Here is a 21,412-nt window from a genome sequence, read left to right as displayed (position 1 = left end):
ATGCCAATTATGGCAAAAAAAGAGGTGAGGAAGCTTCATAAATACAGCATTGAAGCAGAATGCCATTGTTTAGGGCAATGCCACACAATTATGGTGGACAGAATTGTATTTTATTTTTTTCTCTTTTTTTTTATTACTGACAATATTTCCTTTGAATTTATGGAAACCTGACATTTAGGGTGCCAAAAGATGAGACCAAAGATATAAAAATTGGACATCTGGATACAAAGACAACTGACAATAAAAAAAAGATTAGACAATGACTAAGAACACCACTGTGTGTATGATAAAAGTATGACAATGTGTGATGGACAAATATTGGGGAGAAGAGAATTATGGGAGGAAGGACGGCTACCGGATAATATGTTATGCCTCTACACGTCCAGTAGATGTCGCTCCTCCTTAGGAAGCTGTAAGATAAAAATGATCAGACATCTAAAAACTAGAGGTCATGTATCAAATACAAGAAAATAGAGTGAATACAACTAAAGCTTCAGAGAGAGTTCATACTATATGTACTAACCTATAACTCAGATACTGACAGCCCTTGCAGCTCTAAAGTAAGGTGGCCGGAATAGGTAGGAACGCTACAAAATGCAGGACGATATGGTGGACACGGTGTTAACTTTCTTTCACATCACGTTTAACCCCATCCATCCACCATCAGTTACCATTTTTGTCTTCCCCTTTTTCCAATAGTCATATTTTTTTTTTAGACGTTACCATTGATTTAGCCTCATAAGGGCTTGCTTTCTTGCGGGATTAGTTGCAGTCTTGAGTTAGACCATTCATTTTACCATATCACGTAGTGAAAAGCTGGAAAAAAAAAGTTTTAAACTGAGTGCAGTGAAATAAACACAATTTCACCATTGTTTTGCAGTTTTAATTTTGACGCAGTTCATTGTGTGGTAAAAAAAAGGCAACATGATTCTCCAGGTCAGTGTGATTACGACAATAACAACATTTTATAGTTTTACTTTATTTAAGATGTGAAGAAAAATTGTAAAAAAAAAAAAATAACTTGTGTTATTTGTTTGTGATGCCATTTTCTGAAATAAATTAAATAATTTTAGATTTTTATACATCTGACTTTTAGATAAGCTGCAATTCTGTTTATTTTATAAATGTCATTATTTTTAACGCGGAAAAGGGGGATTGATGCAAACTTATAGTTTGTTTTTTTTTAAACGTTTAACTTTATTTTTCAGTTCCCATAAACTATTTGGACCTTTGATCAGTTGTTCTATAAACAGCAACGCTGTAAAATTGCAGTATGTAGGGCTGGGCATTACAGGCGTGACAAGATGCAGGCAATGAGGGCCTTCAGCACGCCTCCGACCATAATGGCAACGCATTGACACCCCACAATCACGTCACAAGAGGGCGATGGGTGCACAAACATATTCCCGGATAGGATTGCGCAACTTAAATGTCTCCACCACATACAGCAGCATTTAAGGGTTTAATGGATACACAGTGGCAGAGGGTCTTTTTAAGCAATTTTTATTACTGAACAAATCGGAATGGCTGCTATACCATGCATACTATAGTTAGAATCTCTTGTAAGAAGTACACCCCTAGTACTAGTACTCACAGAGCAAAGCTGCATGGTCAAGCGCCTGTGCAGCTTGTAAACTCCACAAATGGAGCATCCTTAAATATAGGTGAAAAGTCAGGAATGTGGTCCCTACTGCAGGAATTACGGAGGTCAAGCAGTCTGACAAATGCCTAAGGTAGTATGCCTTCACCCCTTCTGAAGCTATGGTTCTGCGTACACAGGTCACACCTAGCATGGAGAAGTGTCTGCAATATAGTTCAGAACTGAATATCATGCTTCAGAATCTGCCTTCAATTTGCAGTTTTTTCCACGTGTCTGGACTTAGAACCAGGGAACTGTTGTGAACTGTGTTTCTGGGCTCCCTCTGGTGGTCACTAACGGTATTGTGTTAGGCATGTCTTGTTGCAGGCCTGAGCTCCAGCTGTGTCGTTAAGCAGCGGGTGTTCCCTATTTAAGTCTCCTCTGGACTCAGTCTCTTGCCTGGCATCGTTGTATCCAGACCTATATGGTCTCCTCCGGATTCCTTTCAGTCTGTCTCATGCAAGAAAAGCTAAGTCCGTTTTGAATAATTTGGATCGTTTGCATTTTTCTGTGTTTTTGTCCAGCTTGCTTAATATTGGATTTTCTGGCTCGCTGGAAGCTCTAGGGGGCTGATATTCTCCCTCCGCACCGTCAGTCGGTGTGGGGGTTCTTGAATGTTCAGCGTGGATGTTTTTGTAGGGTTTTCTGCTGACCGCATAGTCCACTATCTATTTTCTGCCTATCTAGACTAGTGGGCCTCACTTTGCTGAATCTAGTTCATCTCTACGTTTGTGTTTTCCTCTTGCCTCACCGTTATTATTTGTTGGGGGCTTTCTTTATCTTTGGGGTTCAATTTCTCTGGAGGCAAGTGAGGTCTTATTTTCCCTCTAGGGGTAGTCAGTTCTCCGGCTGGCTCGAGACGTCTAGAACCAACGTAGGCACGTTCACCGGCTGCTTCTAGTTGTGTGTGTTAGGATCAGGTATGCGGTTAGCCCAGTTTCCACCTCCCTAGAGCAGTATTTATGTTTTTGCTATCTTGCCGGAATATCAGAGATCCTCTACCACTGGGATCATAACAGTATGCCAGGCCGAAAGAAAATGTTTATTGCATCGCAGAAGCGGGATTAAAAAGAAGTTCTGAGTGTTTTTTTTTTTTGTTTTTTTTGTGTTGCTGCAGTTTGCCTAGCTTCTTCCATCCCCTTTTTTTCTCTGAGTGGCTGGAGCTCTGTCATGAATCCCCAATGGCTAGGGATAGCACAGGATAAGCAAAGTATAATAAATATCGGACGAGCTCTAGGGTGATGGAACCTGGGCTGACCGCTGCCCTACGCCTGACAAACGCAACTAGAGATAGCCAGGGAGCGTGCCTACGTTGGTTCTAGACGCCACGCACCAGCCTAAGAGCTAACTAGTACTGCAGAGAAAACAAAGACCTCACTTGCCTCCAGAGGAATTAACCCCAAAGATATAGTTGCCCCCCACATGTATTGACGGTGAAATGAGAGGAAGGCACATACATAGAGATGATGTATATAGCTTTAGCAAATAGAGGCCCGCTGAAAACTAGAAAGCAGAATGACACAAAAGGGGACTGAGCGGTCAGCAAAAAACCCTAATCAAAAAAACCATCCTGAGATTACAAGAACCCATGTGCCAACTCATGGCACATGGGGAGAACCTCAGTCCACTAGAGCAACCAGCTAACAAAGAGACATTCTAAGCAAGCTGGACAAAAAAACAAACAACTGAAAATCAGCACTTAGCTTATCCTGAAAGATCTGGGAGCAGGTAGGCAGGAACCAAACAGAGCACATCTGAACACATTGATAGCCGGCAAGGGAAATGACAGAGAGGCCAGGTAAAATAGGAAACACCCAGCCTCTGATGGACAGATGGAAACCAAAGGCCGCAACCCACCAAAGTCACCCAGTACCAGCAGTAACCACCAGAGGGAGCCCGCAAACAGAATCCACAACAGTACCCCCCCCTTGAGGAGGGGTCACCGAACCCTCACGAGAACCCCCAGGGCGATCAGGGTGAGCTCTATGGAAGGCGCGGACCAAATCAGTCGCATGAACATCGGAGGCGACCACCCAGGAATTGTCCTCCTGACCATAACCCTTCCACTTAACCAAATACTGGAGTTTGCGTCTGGAAACACGAGAATCCAAGATCTTTTCAACAACATACTCCAATTCTCCCTCCACCAGCACCGGAGCAGGAGGCTCGACCGAAGGAACAACAGGCACCTCATACCTCCGCAACAACGACCGATGGAACACATTATGAATAGCGAACGATGCTGGGAGATCCAAACGGAAAGATACAGGGTTAAGAATCTCCGAGATCCTATAAGGACCGATGAACCAAGGCTTGAACTTAGGAGAAGAGACCTTCATAGGGACAAAACGAGAAGACAACCACACCAAGTCCCCAACAAGAAGTCGGGGACCCACGCGGCGACGGCGATTAGCAAACTGCTGAGTCTTCTCCTGAGATAACTTCAAATTGTCCACCACCTGATTCCAAATGTGATGTAGCCTGTCCACCACCACGTCCACTCCCGGACAATCCGAAGACTCCACCTGACCAGAGGAAAAACGAGGATGAAACCCCGAATTACAAAAAAAAGGAGAGACCAACGTGGCCGAACTAGCCCGATTATTAAGAGCAAATTCGGCCAGTGGCAAAAAAGCAACCCAGTCATCCTGATCAGCAGAAACAAAACACCTCAAATAAGTTTCCAAGGTCTGATTAGTTCGCTCCGTCTGGCCATTCGTCTGAGGATGGAATGCAGACGAGAAAGACAAATCAATGCCCATCTTGGCACAAAACGTCCGCCAAAATCTAGACACAAACTGGGATCCCCTGTCAGAAACGATATTCTCCGGAATCCCATGCAAACGAACCACGTTCTGAAAAAACAAAGGAACCAACTCAGAGGAGGAGGGCAACTTAGGCAAGGGCACCAAATGAACCATCTTAGAAAAGCGGTCACACACAACCCAGATAACGGACATTTTCTGTGAAACCGGGAGATCAGAAATAAAATCCATGGAAATGTGCGTCCAAGGCCTCTTCGGGATGGGCAAGGATAACAACAACCCACTAGCCCGTGAACAGCAAGGCTTAGCTCGAGCACACACTTCACAAGACTGCACAAAGGTACGCACATCCCTAGACAAGGAAGGCCACCAAAAAGACCTGGCCACCAAGTCTCTTGTACCAAATATTCCAGGATGACCAGCCAACACAGAAGAATGGACCTCGGAGATGACTCTACTGGTCCAATCATCCGGAACAAACAGTCTTTCTGGTGGACATCGATCCGGTTTATCCACCGGAAACTCCTGCAATGCGCGTCGCAAGTCTGGGAATACGGCGGACAATATTACCCCATCCCTAAGGATACCAGCAGGCCCAGTGTCTCCAGGAGAGTCAGGCACAAAACTCCTGGAAAGAGCATCTGCCTTCACATTCTTTGAACCTGGCAGGTATGAAACCACGAAATTGAAACGAGAAAAAAATAACGACCAACGAGCCTGTCTAGGATTCAAACGCCTGGCAGACTCAAGGTAAATGAGATTCTTGTGATCAGTCAAGACCACCACGCGATGTTTAGCACCCTCAAGCCAATGACGCCACTCCTCAAATGCCCACTTCATGGCCAAAAGCTCCCGATTACCCACATCATAATTGCGCTCGGCGGGCGAGAATTTTCTAGAGAAGAAAGCACATGGCTTCATCACCGAGCCATTAGAACTTCTCTGTGACAAAACCGCCCCCGCTCCAATCTCGGAAGCATCAACCTCCACCTGGAAAGGAAGTGAAACATCTGGTTGACACAACACAGGAGCAGAAGAAAACCGGCGCTTAAGTTCCCGAAAGGCCTCCACGGCCGCAGGAGACCAATCAGCAACATCAGCACCCTTTTTAGTCAAATCAGTCAAAGGTTTAACAATACTGGAAAAATTAGCAATGAACCGACGATAAAAATTAGCAAACCCCAAGAACTTCTGAAGGCTCTTAACAGATGTAGGTTGTGTCCAGTCACAAATAGCCTGAACCTTAACGGGATCCATCTCAATAGTAGAAGGAGAAAAAATGTACCCCAAAAAAGAAATCTTCTGGACTCCGAAGAGACACTTTGAGCCCTTCACAAACAGAGAATTGGCCCGCAAAACCTGAAACACCTTCCTGACCTGTAGAACATGAGACTCCCAGTCATCAGAAAACACCAAAATATCATCCAAATACACAATCATAAACTTATCCAGATATTCACGGAAAATATTGTGCATAAAGGACTGAAAGACTGACGGAGCATTAGAGAGTCCAAAAGGCATTACCAAATACTCAAAATGGCCCTCAGGCGTATTAAATGCGGTTTTCCACTCATCACCCTGTTTTATCCGCACCAGATTATACGCACCACGAAGATCTATTTTAGTGAACCACCTAGCCCCCTTAATGCGAGCAAACAAATCAGTAAATAATGGCAATGGATACTGGTATTTGACTGTAATCTTATTCAGAAGGCGATAATCTATACAAGGCCTCAGGGAACCATCTTTTTTTGCCACGAAAAAAAAACCTGCTCCCAGAGGGGACGAAGATGGACGAATGTCCCTTTTCCAAGGACTCCTTAATATAATTCCGCATAGCAGTATGCTCTGGCAGTGACAGATTAAATAAACGACCCTTAGGGAACTTACTGCCAGGAATCAATTCTATAGCACAGTCACACTCTCTATGGGGAGGGAGCGAATTGAGCTTAGGCTCCTCAAAAACATCCCTATAATCCGACAAAAACGCAGGGATCTCCGAAGGAGTAGATGAAGCTATAGAAATCGGAGGTGCATCATCATGAACCCCGTGACATCCCCAGCTTAGCACAGACATTGTTTTCCAGTCCAGGACAGGATTATGAGTTTGTAACCATGGCAGACCAAGCACTAGTACATCAAGTAAATTATACAGTACAAGGAAGCGAATCACCTCCTGATGAACGGGAGTCATGCGCATGGTCACTTGTGTCCAATACTGCGGTTTATTCATAGCCAATGGTGTAGAATCAATTCCTTTCAGAGGAATAGGAACTTCCAGAGGCTCTAGACTAAAACCGCAGCGTTAAGCAAATGACCAATCCATAAGACTCAGGGCAGCGCCTGAATCCACATAGGCATCGACGGAAATGGAAGACAGTGAAAAAATCAGAGTCACAGACAAAATGAACTTAGACTGCAGAGTATCAATGGCAAAAGATTTATCAACCCTTTTTGTGCGTTTAGAGCATGCTGATATAACATGAGCTGAATCACCACAATAAAAACACAAACCATTTTTCCGCCTATAATTTTGCCGTTCACTTCTGGACTGAATTCTATCACATTGCATAGTCTCAGGTGCCTGTTCAGAAGACACCGCCAACTGGTGCACGGGTTTGCGCTCCCGTAAACGCCGATCAATCTGAATGGCCATAGCCATAGACTCATTCAGACCTGTAGGCGCAGGGAACCCCACCATAATATCCTTAACCCCTTCACCCCCGGAGCTTTTTCCGTTTTTCCGTTTTCGTTTTTCGCTCCCCTCCTTCCCAGAGCCATAACTTTTTTATTTTTCCGTCAATATGGCCATGTGAGGGCTTATTTTTTGCGGGACGAGTTGTACTTTTCAACGACATCATTGGTTTTAGCATGTCGTGTACTAGAAAACGGGAAAAAAATTCCAAGTGCAGTGAAATTGCAAAAAAAGTGCAATCGCACACTTGTTTTTTGCTTGCCTATTTTGCTAGGTTCACTAAATGCTAAAACTGACCTGCCATTATGATTCTCCAGGTCAGTACGAGTTCATAGACACCTAACATGACTAGGTTATTTTTCACCTAAGTGGTGAAAAAAAATTCCAAACTTTGCAAAAAACAAAACAAAACAAAATTGCGCCATTTTCCGATACTCGTAGCGTCTCCATTTTTCGTGATCTGGGGTCAGGTGAGGGCTTATTTTTTGCATGCCGAGCTGGCGTTTTTAATGATAGCATTTTGGTGCAGACACGTTCTTTTGATCGCCCGTTATTGCATTTTAATGCAATGCCGTGGCGACCAAAAAAACGTAATTCTGGCGTTCCGATTTTTTTTCTCGTTACGCCGTTTTGCGATCAGGTTAATGCTTTTTTTTTATTGATAGATCGGGCGATTCTGAACGCGGCGATACCAAATATGTGTAGGTTGGGCGCTTTTTTTATTGATTTATTTTGATTGGGGCGAAAGGGGGGTGATTTAAACTTTTATGTTTTTTTTTTTTTTTTCACATTTTTAAAAACTTTTTTTTTTTACTTTTGCCATGCTTCAATAGCCTCCATGGGAGGCTAGAAGCAGGCACAGCCCGATCGGCTCTGCTATGCAGCACCGATCATAAGATCGCTGCTACACAGCAGAATTGCAGGTGTGCTGTGAGCGCCGACCACAGGGGGGCGCTCACAGCCACCGGCAATCAGTAACCATAGAGGTCTCAAGGACCTCTATGGTTACTGTCCTGATGCATCGCCGACCCCCGATCATGTGACGGGGGTCGGCGATGCGCTCATATCCGGCCGCACGGCCGGATGCGGTAGTTAAATGCCGCTGTCTGTGTTTGACAGCGGCATTTAACTAGTTAATAGCGGCGGGTGATCGCGATTTCACCCGCCGCTATTGCGCGCACATGTCAGCTGTAAGAAACAGCTGACATGTCGCGACTTTGATGTGCGCTCACCGCCGGAGCGCACATCAAAGCGGGGGTCCCGACATGTGACGTACTATACCGTCACATGTCGGGAAGGGGTTAATGGCCTCAGAAAGACCATTTCTGAAGTTTGCAGCCAGGGCGCACTCATTCCACTGAGTAAGCACCGACCATTTCCGAAATTTCTGACAATATATTTCCGCTTCATCATGCCCCTGAGAGAGGGCCAATAAAGCCTTTTCAGCCTGAATCTCTAGGTTAGGTTCCTCATAGAGCAATCCCAATGCCAGAAAAAACGCATCCACACTGAGCAATGCAGGATCCCCTGGTGCCAATGCAAATGCCCAATTCTGAGGGTCGCCCCGTAGGAACGATATAACAATCTTGACCTGTTGAGCAGGGTCTCCAGAGGAGCGAGATTTCAAAGAGAGAAACAATTTACAATTGTTCCTGAAATTCAGGAAGGTAGATCTATCTCCAGAAAAAAACTCTGGAATAGGAATTCTAGGTTCAGACATGGGAGTGTGAACAACGAACCTTTGCCGCGAGATTACTCAGGCTGGAAGCCAAACTCTGGACATCCATGATAAACAGCTAAGATCAGAGCCATTCAAGGGTTAAGAGGAGGTAAGAAGCAGCTAGACAGCAATTAAGGGCTAGGCAGCAAAACTCTGAAGGAAAAAAAAAAATAAAAATTTTTCCTTGAACACTTCTTTTTCTCCTGCTTCAGCCCAAACAATTAACACTTTGTGGGCCGGCTATACTGTCATGAATCCCCAATGGCTAGGGATAGCACAGGATAAGCAAAGTATAATAAATATCGGACGAGCTCTAGGGTGATGGAACCTGGGCTGACCGCTGCCCTACGCCTGACAAACGCAACTAGAGATAGCCAGGGAGCGTGCCTACGTTGGTTCTAGACGCCACGCACCAGCCTAAGAGCTAACTAGTACTGCAGAGAAAACAAAGACCTCACTTGCCTCCAGAGGAATTAACCCCAAAGATATAGTTGCCCCCCACATGTATTGACGGTGAAATGAGAGGAAGGCACATACATAGAGATGATGTATATAGCTTTAGCAAATAGAGACCCGCTGAAAACTAGAAAGCAGAATGACACAAAAGGGGACTGAGCGGTCAGCAAAAAACCCTAATCAAAAAAACCATCCTGAGATTACAAGAACCCATGTGCCAACTCATGGCACATGGGGAGAACCTCAGTCCACTAGAGCAACCAGCTAACAAAGAGACATTCTAAGCAAGCTGGACAAAAAAACAAACAACTGAAAATCAGCACTTAGCTTATCCTGAAAGATCTGGGAGCAGGTAGGCAGGAACCAAACAGAGCACATCTGAACACATTGATAGCCGGCAAGGGAAATGACAGAGAGGCCAGGTAAAATAGGAAACACCCAGCCTCTGATGGACAGATGGAAACCAAAGGCCGCAACCCACCAAAGTCACCCAGTACCAGCAGTAACCACCAGAGGGAGCCCGCAAACAGAATCCACAACAGAGCTCTGCTGCAGATATGAATGTCCAGACTCTGACTTCTAGTGTGGATCAGCTTGCTGCTAGGGTGCAAAGCATTCAGGATTTTGTTATCCATAACCCTATGTCTGAATCAAAAATACCTATTCCTGAGCCGTTTTTTGGAGATAGATCTAAGTTCCTGAATTTTAGGAATAATTGCAAATTGTTTCTGTCTCTGAAACCTCGTTCCTCTGGTGATTCCGCTCAGCAAGTTAAGATTGTTATTTCCTTCTTGCGCGGCGACCCTCAAGATTGGGCCTTCTCTCTGGCGCCAGGAGATCCTGCATTGGTGAATGTTGATGCGTTTTTCCTGGCACTTGGTTTGCTTTATGAGGAGCCTAATCTTGAAAATCAGGCTGAAAAGATGTTGCTGGCTATCTCTCAGGGTCAGGACGAAGCTGAGGTATATTGTCAAAAATTTCGGAAATGGTCCGTGCTTACTCAATGGAATGAGTGTGCACTGGCCGCAAATTTCAGAAATGGTCTTTCTGAAGCCATTAAAGATGTGATGGTGGGGTTTCCTATCCCTACAGGTCTAAATGATTCAATGGCTCTGGCCATTCAAATTGATCGACGTTTGCGGGAGCGCAAATCTGTTAATCCTTTGGCGGTGCTGTCTGAACGGTCACCTGATTCTATGCAATGTGACAGAATTCTGACCAGAGCCGAGCGACAAAATCATAGACGTCAAAATGGGTTGTGTTTCTACTGCGGTGATTCAACACATGTTATCTCAGCATGCTCTAAACGCTTACAAAAAAATGTTAATCCTGTCGCCATTGGTACTTTTCAGCCTAAGTTTATTTTGTCTGTGACTTTAATTTGTTCATTATCTTCTTACTCAGTTATGGCTTATGTGGATTCTGGTGCTGCTTTAAGTCTGATGGATTTGTCATTTGCCAAGCGCTGCGGTTTTGTCCTGGAGCCTTTGGAAAATCCTATTCCTCTTAGAGGAATTGATTCTACGCCATTGGCAGAGAATAAACCTCAGTATTGGACGCAAGTGAGCATGTGCATGACTCCTGTACATCAGGAGGTGATTCGTTTTCTGGTACTGCATAAAATGCATGATGTTGTCGTTTTGGGTCTGCCATGGTTACAGGCCCATAATCCAGTTTTAGATTGGAAAGCTATGACTGTGTCTAGTTGGGGGTGTCAGGGGATTCATGGCGATTCTCCATTGGTGTCTATTGCTTCTTCTACTCCTTCTGAGATCCCTGAGTTTTTGTCAGACTTTCAGGATGTATTTAATGAGGCCAGGTCCAGTGCCCTTCCTCCTCATAGGGACTGTGATTGTGCTATAGATTTGATTCCTGGTAGTAAATTTCCTAAGGGACGACTCTTTAATTTATCTGTGCCAGAGCATGCCGCGATGCGGAGTTATATAAAGGAGTCTTTGGAGAAGGGACATATTCGCCCATCCTCTTCTCCTCTTGGTGCAGGATTCTTTTTTGTGGGCAAGAAAGACGGGTCTTTGAGACCTTGTATAGATTATCGTCTTCTGAATAAGATCACGGTTAAATTTCAGTATCCTTTGCCATTGTTGTCTGATTTGTTTGCTCGGATTAAGGGATCCAGTTGGTTCACCAAGATAGATCTTCGTGGTGCGTATAACCTTGTGCGCATAAAGCAGGGAGATGAATGGAAAACGGCATTTAATACGCCCGAGGGTCATTTTGAGTACCTGGTGATGCCTTTTGGATTATCTAATGCCCTTTCTGTGTTTCAGTCCTTCATGCATGACATCTTCCGGAAATATCTGGATAAATTTATGATTATTTATCTGGATGATATTTTGTCTTTTTCTGATGATTGGGAGTCCCATGTGAACCAGGTCAGGATGGTGTTTCAGGTTCTGCGGGAGAATGCTCTATTTGTGAAGGGCTCAAAATGTATCTTTGGGGTACAGAAGGTTTCTTTTTTGGGTTTTATTTTTTCCCCTTCTACTGTGGAGATGGACCCAGTCAAGGTCCGTGCCATTCATGACTGGACTCAGCCCACGTCTGTTAAGAGCCTGCAGAAGTTCTTGGGCTTTGCTAATTTTTACCGTCGGTTTATCGCTACTTTTTCCAGCGTGGTTAAACCTTTGACGGATATGACCAAGAAGGGTTCTGATGTTGCTAATTGGTCTCCTGCGGCCTTGGAGGCCTTTCGGGAGCTGAAGCGTCGGTTTACTTCAGCGCCAGTCTTGTGCCAGCCGGATGTCTCTCTTCCCTTCCAGGTTGAAGTTGATGCTTCTGAGATTGGTGCAGGGGCCGTTTTGTCGCAAAAAAGTTCTGATGGCTCCGTGATGAAGCCATGCGCCTTCTTTTCTAGAAAATTTTCGCCTGCTGAGCGGAACTACGATGTTGGTAATCGGGAGTTGTTGGCTATGAAGTGGGCATTTGAGGAGTGGCGACATTGGCTCGAGGGAGCTAGACATCGTGTGGTGGTCTTGACTGATCATAAAAATCTGATTTACCTCGAGTCTGCCAAGCGCCTGAATCCTAGACAGGCTCGTTGGTCGTTGTTTTTCTCCCGTTTTGACTTTGTGGTCTCGTACCTGCCTGGTTCGAAGAACGTGAAGGCTGATGCACTTTCTAGGAGTTTTGTGCCTGACTCTCCGAGAGTCTCGGAGCCGGCTGGTATTCTCAGAGAGGGAGTGATTTTGTCTGCCATTTCCCCAGATTTGCGACGAGTGCTGCAGAAATTTCAGGCTGATAGGCCTGATCGTTGCCCACCAGAGAGACTGTTTGTCCCTGACAGATGGACCAGCAGAGTTATTTCTGAGGTTCATTCTTCGGTGTTGGCGGGATATCCTGGGATTTTCGGTACCAGAGATTTGGTGGCTAGGTCCTTTTGGTGGCCTTCCTTGTCGCGGGATGTGCATTCTTTTGTGCAGTCCTGTGGGATTTGTGCTCGGGCTAAGCCTTGCTGTTCTCGTGCCAGCGGGTTGCTTTTGCCCTTGCCTATCCCGAAGAGGCCTTGGACGCACATTTCCATGGATTTCATTTCGGATCTTCCGGTATCTCGGAAGATGTCTGTCATCTGGGTGGTGTGCGATCGTTTTTCTAAAATGGTCCATTTGGTGCCCTTGCCTAAATTGCCTTCCTCCTCTGATTTGGTTCCTTTGTTCTTTCAGAATGTGGTTCGTTTGCACGGCATCCCTGAGAATATTGTGTCTGACAGAGGATCCCAGTTTGTGTCCAGATTCTGGCGATCCTTTTGTGCTAAGATGGGTATTGATTTGTCTTTTTCGTCGGCTTTTCATCCTCAGACTAATGGCCAGACCGAGCGAACTAATCAGACGTTGGAGACTTATTTGAGATGTTTTGTTTCTGCTGATCAGGACGACTGGGTTACCTTTTTGCCACTGGCCGAGTTTGCCCTTAATAATCGGGCTAGTTCTGCCACCTTGGTTTCACCCTTTTTCTGCAACTCTGGTTTCCATCCTCGTTTCTCCTCGGGTCAGGTTGAATCTTCTGACTGTCCTGGGGTTGATTCTGTGGTGGATAGGTTACAGCGGATTTGGAACCATGTGGTGGACAATTTGAAATTGTCACAAGACAAGGCCCAGCGTTTTGCCAACCGCCGCCGCGGTGTGGGTCCCCGACTTCGTGTTGGGGATTTGGTTTGGTTGTCTTCTCGGCATATTCCTTTGAAAGTCTCCTCTCCTAAGTTCAAGCCTCGCTTTATCGGTCCTTATAAGATTTTGGAAATCCTTAACCCGGTGTCTTTTCGCTTGGACCTTCCAGCGTCATTTGCTATTCATAATGTGTTCCATAGGTCCTTGTTGCGGCGGTACGTGGTGCCTATGGTTCCTGCTGTTGAGCCTCCTGCCCCGGTTTTGGTTGAGGGCGAGTTGGAGTACGTGGTGGAGAAGATTCTGGATTCTCGTATCTCTAGACGGAGACTCCAGTATTTAGTTAAGTGGAAAGGCTATGGTCAGGAGGATAATTCCTGGATTGTCGCCTCTGATGTTCATGCGGCTGATTTGGTTCATGCCTTTCACGCTGCTCATCCTGATCGCCCTGGGGGTCTTGGTGAGGGTTCGGTTGTGAACTGTGTTTCTGGGCTCCCTCTGGTGGTCACTAACGGTATTGTGTTAGGCATGTCTTGTTGCAGGCCTGAGCTCCAGCTGTGTCGTTAAGCAGCGGGTGTTCCCTATTTAAGTCTCCTCTGGACTCAGTCTCTTGCCTGGCATCGTTGTATCCAGACCTATATGGTCTCCTCCGGATTCCTTTCAGTCTGTCTCATGCAAGAAAAGCTAAGTCCGTTTTGAATAATTTGGATCGTTTGCATTTTTCTGTGTTTTTGTCCAGCTTGCTTAATATTGGATTTTCTGGCTCGCTGGAAGCTCTAGGGGGCTGATATTCTCCCTCCGCACCGTCAGTCGGTGTGGGGGTTCTTGAATGTTCAGCGTGGATGTTTTTGTAGGGTTTTCTGCTGACCGCATAGTTCACTATCTATTTTCTGCCTATCTAGACTAGTGGGCCTCACTTTGCTGAATCTAGTTCATCTCTACGTTTGTGTTTTCCTCTTGCCTCACTGTTATTATTTGTTGGGGGCTTTCTTTATCTTTGGGGTTCAATTTCTCTGGAGGCAAGTGAGGTCTTATTTTCCCTCTAGGGGTAGTCAGTTCTCCGGCTGGCTCGAGACGTCTAGAACCAACGTAGGCACGTTCACCGGCTGCTTCTAGTTGTGTGTGTTAGGATCAGGTATGCGGTTAGCCCAGTTTCCACCTCCCTAGAGCAGTATTTATGTTTTTGCTATCTTGCCGGAGTATCAGAGATCCTCTACCACTGGGATCATAACAGGGAACTGCGCATGATAGCTAAGGAGAATAAGATTAATTTAGTTGGTCGTCGTGAAATGTTCGCTGGACTGAATTTCCATATGTACTGGTGGTGGCCATGCTATGGTCTTGGCAGGCTTTAGTTTTGTGCTTCACAAAAAAATGCTAATAGCTCTTGCTATGTTCGCCTGTAATCTCTCTGTGTGGAGAACTTGAAATTCTTGGCATTTCTGGCCAATGTACTGTCAGTCTTCAGCAGGTATCAGAAAGCACTTCAGTCAAATTCTGCCAACATTGTTGACATGGCTAGATTGATTGAATCTGAGAAGTCAAAAATACCATTTTTGCTCGAAGATCCATCTTGGGAGGTTGGACATCGACACTTTGCAGGAAGCATTATTGTACTCTCATGTGGTTTGAGACAGCTGAAGGGTGTTGATCTGACTTCCGGATCTGGTTGTGGCTCCAGGTCATAACCACCAAAAAGAAGGGACATGATCTCTATGTTACTGATAAGGGGGACTTAACTGCCATATTCATGGAGGTGAAGGAGGGTCTCATGTCTTTCTTAAGCAACTGTTTCAATCTAGATGAATAGATGATTGACATTGTGAAGCCATTTTGCAATCTGTCCAAGGATGCAGATATAAAGGCTGTATTTATTACCATTGGCAGTGATCTTGATCAATCAGAAATAGACCTTGAGTATCGAAATCTTAAAGGGAATCTGTCACCTCAAAATTCGCCTATAAGTTAACGCCACCGGCATCAGGGGTTTATCTACAGCATTCTGTAATGCTGTAGATAAGCCCCCGATGTAACCTGAAAGATAAGAAAAACAAGTTAGATTATGCTCACCCAGGAGCGGTCCCGGTGCCATCCAGCCCGATGGGCATCGCGGTCCTGGTCCAGCGCCTCCCATCTTCATACAATGATGTCTTCTTCTTTTCTTCCTGCCGCAGCTCCGGCACAGGCGTACTTTGTTTGCCCTGTTGAGGGCAGAGCAAAGTACTACAGTGTGCAGGTGCTGGGCCTCTCTGACCTTTCCCGGCACCTGCACACTGCAGTACTTTGCTCTGCCCTGAACAGGGCAAACAAAGTACGCCTGTGCCGGAGCCACGGCAGGAAGAAAAGCGGACGTCATTGTATGAAGATGGGAGGCGCTGGACCCGGACCACGACGCCGACCGGACCACAGCGGGACCGCCCCTGGGTGAGTATAAAGGTACCTTCACACATAACGATTTCGTTAACGATATCGTTGCAACGTCACGCTTTTTGTGACGTAGCAACAATCCCGCTAACGATCTCGTTATAGTGTGACAGCGACCAACGATCAGGCCCCTGCTGGGAGATCGTTGGTCGTAGGGAATGATCAGGACCTTTATTTGGTCGCTGATCACCCGCTGTCATCGCTGGATCGGCGTGTGTGACGCCGATCCAGCGATGTGTTCACTTGTAACCAGGGTAAATATCGGGTTACTAAGCGCAGGGCCGCGCTTAGTAACCTGATATTTACCCTGGTTACCATAGTAAAAGTAAAAAAAAAAAAAACACTACATACTCACATTCTGATGTCTGTCACGTCCCCCGCCGTCAGCTTCCCGCACTGACTGTGTCAGCGCCTGCCGTAAAGCAGAGCAACAGCGGTGACGTCACCGCTGTGCTCTGCTTTACGGCCGGCGCTGACACAGTCAGTGCGGGAAGCTGACGGCGGGGGACGTGACAGACATCGGAATGTGAGTACGTAGTGGTTTTTTTTTTTAACTTTTAGAATGGTAACCAGGGTAAATATCGGGTTACTAAGCACGGCCCTGCACTTAGTAACCCAATGTTTACCCTGGTTACCCGGGGACTTCGGCATCGTTGAAGACAGTTTCAACGATGCCGAAGTCGTTCCCCTGATCGTTGGTCGCTGGAGAGAGCTGTCTGTGTGACAGCTCCCCAGCGACCACACAACGACTTACCAACGATCAAGGCCAGGTCGTATCGCTGGTCGTGATCGTTGGTAAGTCGTTTAGTGTAACGGTACCTTAATGTAACCTAGTTGTCTTATCTTTCAGGTTACATAGGGGGCTTATCTACAGCATTACAGAATGCTGTAGATAAGCTCCTGGGGCCGGTGGCCTTAGCTTATAGGCGAATTTTGGGGTGACAAATTCTCTTTAAGGGTTTGAAAAATATAGACATTCTCCACTGCAATACATTTGCAGAAAAAGGGAACTATTTTGCCTCTTCAGCGAACTACAAAAATCTAGCAACTTTTTGGTTGTATCTAAGCCTCACAGTGCTGATGTGGAGCGGCTCATAAGCTCAAATCCCTTCTTGAAGAACACAAAATATGTCAGAATGAGTACTGAAACCGAGAACCTTTATTTGTTCACTATAACATGGCTGAATGGAATCCTCGGGAAATAGTACTGCAAGTTTCCATGAATACAAGGCTATTGCTTTTTACTTGGTATCTGTAGTTGTCTTTTAACTTTTATTGCTGCACAAAATTTAGTTTATTATTGCACAAATTGTGTATTACTGCACACTAAAAATACTCTGGACAGCGGCATTATATACCCTCTATTTCCAATCATATGTTATTAGCATCCTACCAGATAACAATGTAAATACTAAACTGGATAAAAAAGTAAAAAACACTAAAATGATATTAATGAAGCATTAGTGAATATGAGGATTTTCAGTTATATTGTAACATCAGCTCATGTCTGATGTTTAAACCTAAATGAACTCTGGTTTCCAGCATAAAGATCCAATAGGATTCTCGATTAACACCTTAGCAACCACCGATATGCCTTTTAACGGTGGTAGTTAAGGGTGCTTATTCCTTGGCGCCGCTTTTTAATGGTGATCGCCGTTATTCACGGAATAACAGCGATCCCAAAAAAAAAAACTAATTTAAAATGTATTTCTCTCTTCTCTGATATGATCTAGCATATCAGAGAAGAGGGAAATGGTGTCCCCTGAACTCCTTCCCGATAACTCCGCCATCCCCGGACCCTCCTGATCTGTCCCCGACCCTCCGTGTCATCTTGTAAAAAATATGGCGGTCGCATGCAGAGTGCGCCCCCGAGATCTGTCGTCCAGTACCGGGCAACAATAGGGAATTTTTCCTACTGGTTCCTTTTTGATCACTGTAGTAGAAACTATCACGGTGATCAAAATAAAAAAAATAGTAAAGCAAATCCCTTTTTGTCACCCCCTTAGTTAGAAAAAAAAATCTAATTTTTTTGTACATTCTTTGCAGTTAGGGTTAGGGTTGTGTTAGGGTTAGAATTGGCAGTAGGGTTATTATTATCATTATCATTATTATTATAGCGCCATTTATTCCATGTCGCTTTACATGTGAAGAGGGGTATACATAATAAAAACAAGTACAGTAATCTTAAATAATACAAGTCACAATGGTACAGGAGGAGAGAGGACCCGGCCTGCGAGGGCTCACAATCTACAAGGGATGGGTGAGGATACAGTAGGTGAGGGTAGAGCTAGTCATGCAGTGGCTTAGTCGACCGGTGGTTACTACAGGTTGTAGGCTTGCCGGAAGAGGTAGGTCTTCAGGTTATTTTTGAAGGTTTCCACGGTAGGCGAGAGTCTGATATGTTGTGGTAGAGAGTTCCAGAGTAGGGGTGATGCGTGAAAAAAATCTTGTCTTGTATGCGATTGTGGGAAGAGGAGATAAGAGGGGAGTAGAGGTTGTGTTAGGGTTAAGGTTGGGTTTGGGTTATGTTAGGGTTGGAGTTACAATTGGGTTTTTTCAAAACGATACGGCAGCTAGTGTTCAGTGCAAGTGCTCGCTACTCGAGTTTGCATCGGGTGCTCTGGTATGCGTGGAGTATCATGAATCTGCCCCATGTGTTTTTTTGGGTGTCTAACAGCTGCAAAACATCCGGGGCAGGGACTCGGAATGTCACTCGAGCATTCGCGATATTTGGTGCATACATGAGCACCCTATGCAAACTGGAGTAGCGAGCATTTGAACTCAACACCAATGATGACATATTCAATATGACGACCTAATGTTATCAAGTTCTGTGTCGTACCTGTGGGTTCAAAATACTCACTATATCCCTGGATAAAATCTTTGAGGGGTGTGATTTCCAAAATGAGGTCACTATTGATTTTTTTCACTGTTTAGGCACATTAGGGGCTTTCCAAACTCAATATGTCATCCACTCTCGATTACAGACAATTTTGCTTTCAAAAAGTCAAATGGCTGACACTCCTTCCCTTCTGAGCCCTGCAGTGCGCCCAAACAGTGGATTTCCCCCACATATGGGGTATCGGTGTACTCAGGAGAAACTGCACAACAAATTTTGGTGTCCAATTTCTACTGTTACACTTGTAAAAATAACTAAATTTGGGTCTAAATTAGAAATTTTTGTGACAAAAATTAAATGTTCAATTTTCTTTCCACATTGCTTCAGTTCTCGTGAAGTAACTGAAGGGATAATAAATGTCTTGAATGTGATTTTGAGCACCTTGAGGGGTGCAATTTTTTAGAATGGTGTACGATATTGGTATTTTATGTCATATAGGCCCCCAAAGTCACTTCACATGTGATGTGGTCCCTAAAAAATGTTTTAGTAAATTTTGTTGGAAAAATGAGAAATCGCTGATCAACTTTTAACCCTTACAACTTCATAACAAAATATGTTTCCAAAATTGTGCTGATGTAAAGTAGATATGTGGGAAATTTTATTTAATTACTATATTGTGTAACATAACTTCTCTGATTTAAGGGCACAAAAATTCAAAGTTTGAAAATTGCAACATTTTTGCTAAATTTCCATTTCTTTCATAAATAAACTCAAGTCATATCAAATATATGTACAATATAAAAAAAAATACAAAAAAAGTTGCACTCTATCGTGCTAAAGCATGTCAATGTGAAATCTGTATATCAAATATGAATAGCTATATGGCTTCTGAATACTAGAAAAAATTATTTTCATTTACCAATCTCCTCTACTAGGTCTAGACACTCTTTCAACACCAGCAAAGTTAAGGGAAGAAGTGTTGTCTTTGTGCACACTGGAAAAGTGTCTGGATACTGCCGAAATACTAACCGCAGCTGGATTGGCGGCATCGGACGTATGCCTACAGATACATTTTTTAAAGGGGCCTGTGGTATTGTATTTTGCACACCTCACATTCTATTAGATATATGACATTTTATGTGTTGCACTTAATAAAATCCTTAATAGGAAAACTACGTTCATTACTATAAGAATGAAAAATGCATTTCTGAGCGGAATTACAAGAAACACAACAGGTGTGACCACATTTTCTTTCAGGTATTATTTAAATTAGGTATCAAGGATACACAGACATGGGGGGGCATGCTACACCCACCACTGTTACCACTTTGTCACTTAAATGCGACTTTGCTGCCTTCAATCGTCAGGGCAATTATGCAATTGACTGACAAGTGATGGATTAGACCGCGGCTGCTTACACTACTAGGTTGGTTATTGAGAACTAACAGTGAGTGCAATAATGTAGCTACTGAGGGCAGAGGGGGTGGTCGCCCTGGGCCCCGCGCTCTGAGGGGACCCACCTGGAGCTATGCTACTGTAACTGTATCGACGTGCTCAGCACGCCGATACAGTTACACTCTGTGCCACCTGGCCGCTATGAGGCCCCTGAGCAGGAGTGGGGCCCAGTGCTAGCAGTGCCCCCCTGACCCGTCATTGCAAGTTCAACTGTATCGGTTAGATGCTAATACAGTTGACCACATTGATGAGAGAGGGAGCATTACGCTACCTCTCCCATCATTCTCCCTCTCAGCAACTGACGTCACTGATGCAGACCCTGACAGCGGGCACGATGATGTCATTACCTGGCGCCCGCTGTCTGGAGATGAGCGAGTGCTCGGAGCAGCGGGGGAACAAGGAGGAGATGTAAGTATTGTAAAAAAATGTTATGGAGTGCATTATGCAATATAGAGTCTGCCTATAGGGAGTGCATTATACTATAGAGTCTGCCTATGGGGAGTGCATTATACTATAAAGAATCTGCTTATGGGGAGAGTATTATACTATAAAGAGTCTGCCTATGATGAGTGCATTTTACTATATAGAATTTGCCTATGGGGAGTGCATTATATTACATAGAGTCTGTCTATGGGGAGTGCATTATACTATATAGAGTCTGCCTATGGGGGTTCTAGAATCTGCCTATGGGGAATGCATTTTACTATATAGAGTCTGCATATGGGGGTGCATTGCATTATACTATATAGAGTCTACCTATGGAGAGTGCATTATACTATAGTGGCCTATGGAGGTGCATTATACTATATAGAGCCTGCCTATGGGGGTGCATTACACTATATAGAGTCTGCCTATGGGGACTGCATTTTGCAATATAGAGTCTGCCTATGGGGAATACATTATGCAATATAGAGTCTGATTATGGGGGTGCATTATACTATATAGAGTCTGCCTATGGGGAGTGCATTATACTATATTGGCCTATGGTAGTGCATTATACTATACAGTGCCTGCCTATGGGGGTGCATTATACATTATAGAATATGCAAATGGGAAGAGCATTATACTAGAGTCTGCCTATGGGGGTGCATTATACTATATAGAGTCTCCTTATGGGGGTGCATTATAATATAGAGTCTGCCTATGGTGGGTGCATTATACAATATAGAGTCTGCCTATGAGGGTGCATTATACAATGCAATACAATATAGAGTCTGCCTATGGGGGGTACATTATACCTTACAGTCTGCCTATGGGGGCTGCATTATACTAGAGTCTGACTATGGGGCTGCTTATGC

Source organism: Ranitomeya variabilis, chromosome 5, assembly GCF_051348905.1.
Source record: "Ranitomeya variabilis isolate aRanVar5 chromosome 5, aRanVar5.hap1, whole genome shotgun sequence".
Classification (NCBI taxonomy): domain Eukaryota; kingdom Metazoa; phylum Chordata; class Amphibia; order Anura; family Dendrobatidae; genus Ranitomeya; species Ranitomeya variabilis.
This window is presented reverse-complemented; position numbering follows the sequence as displayed.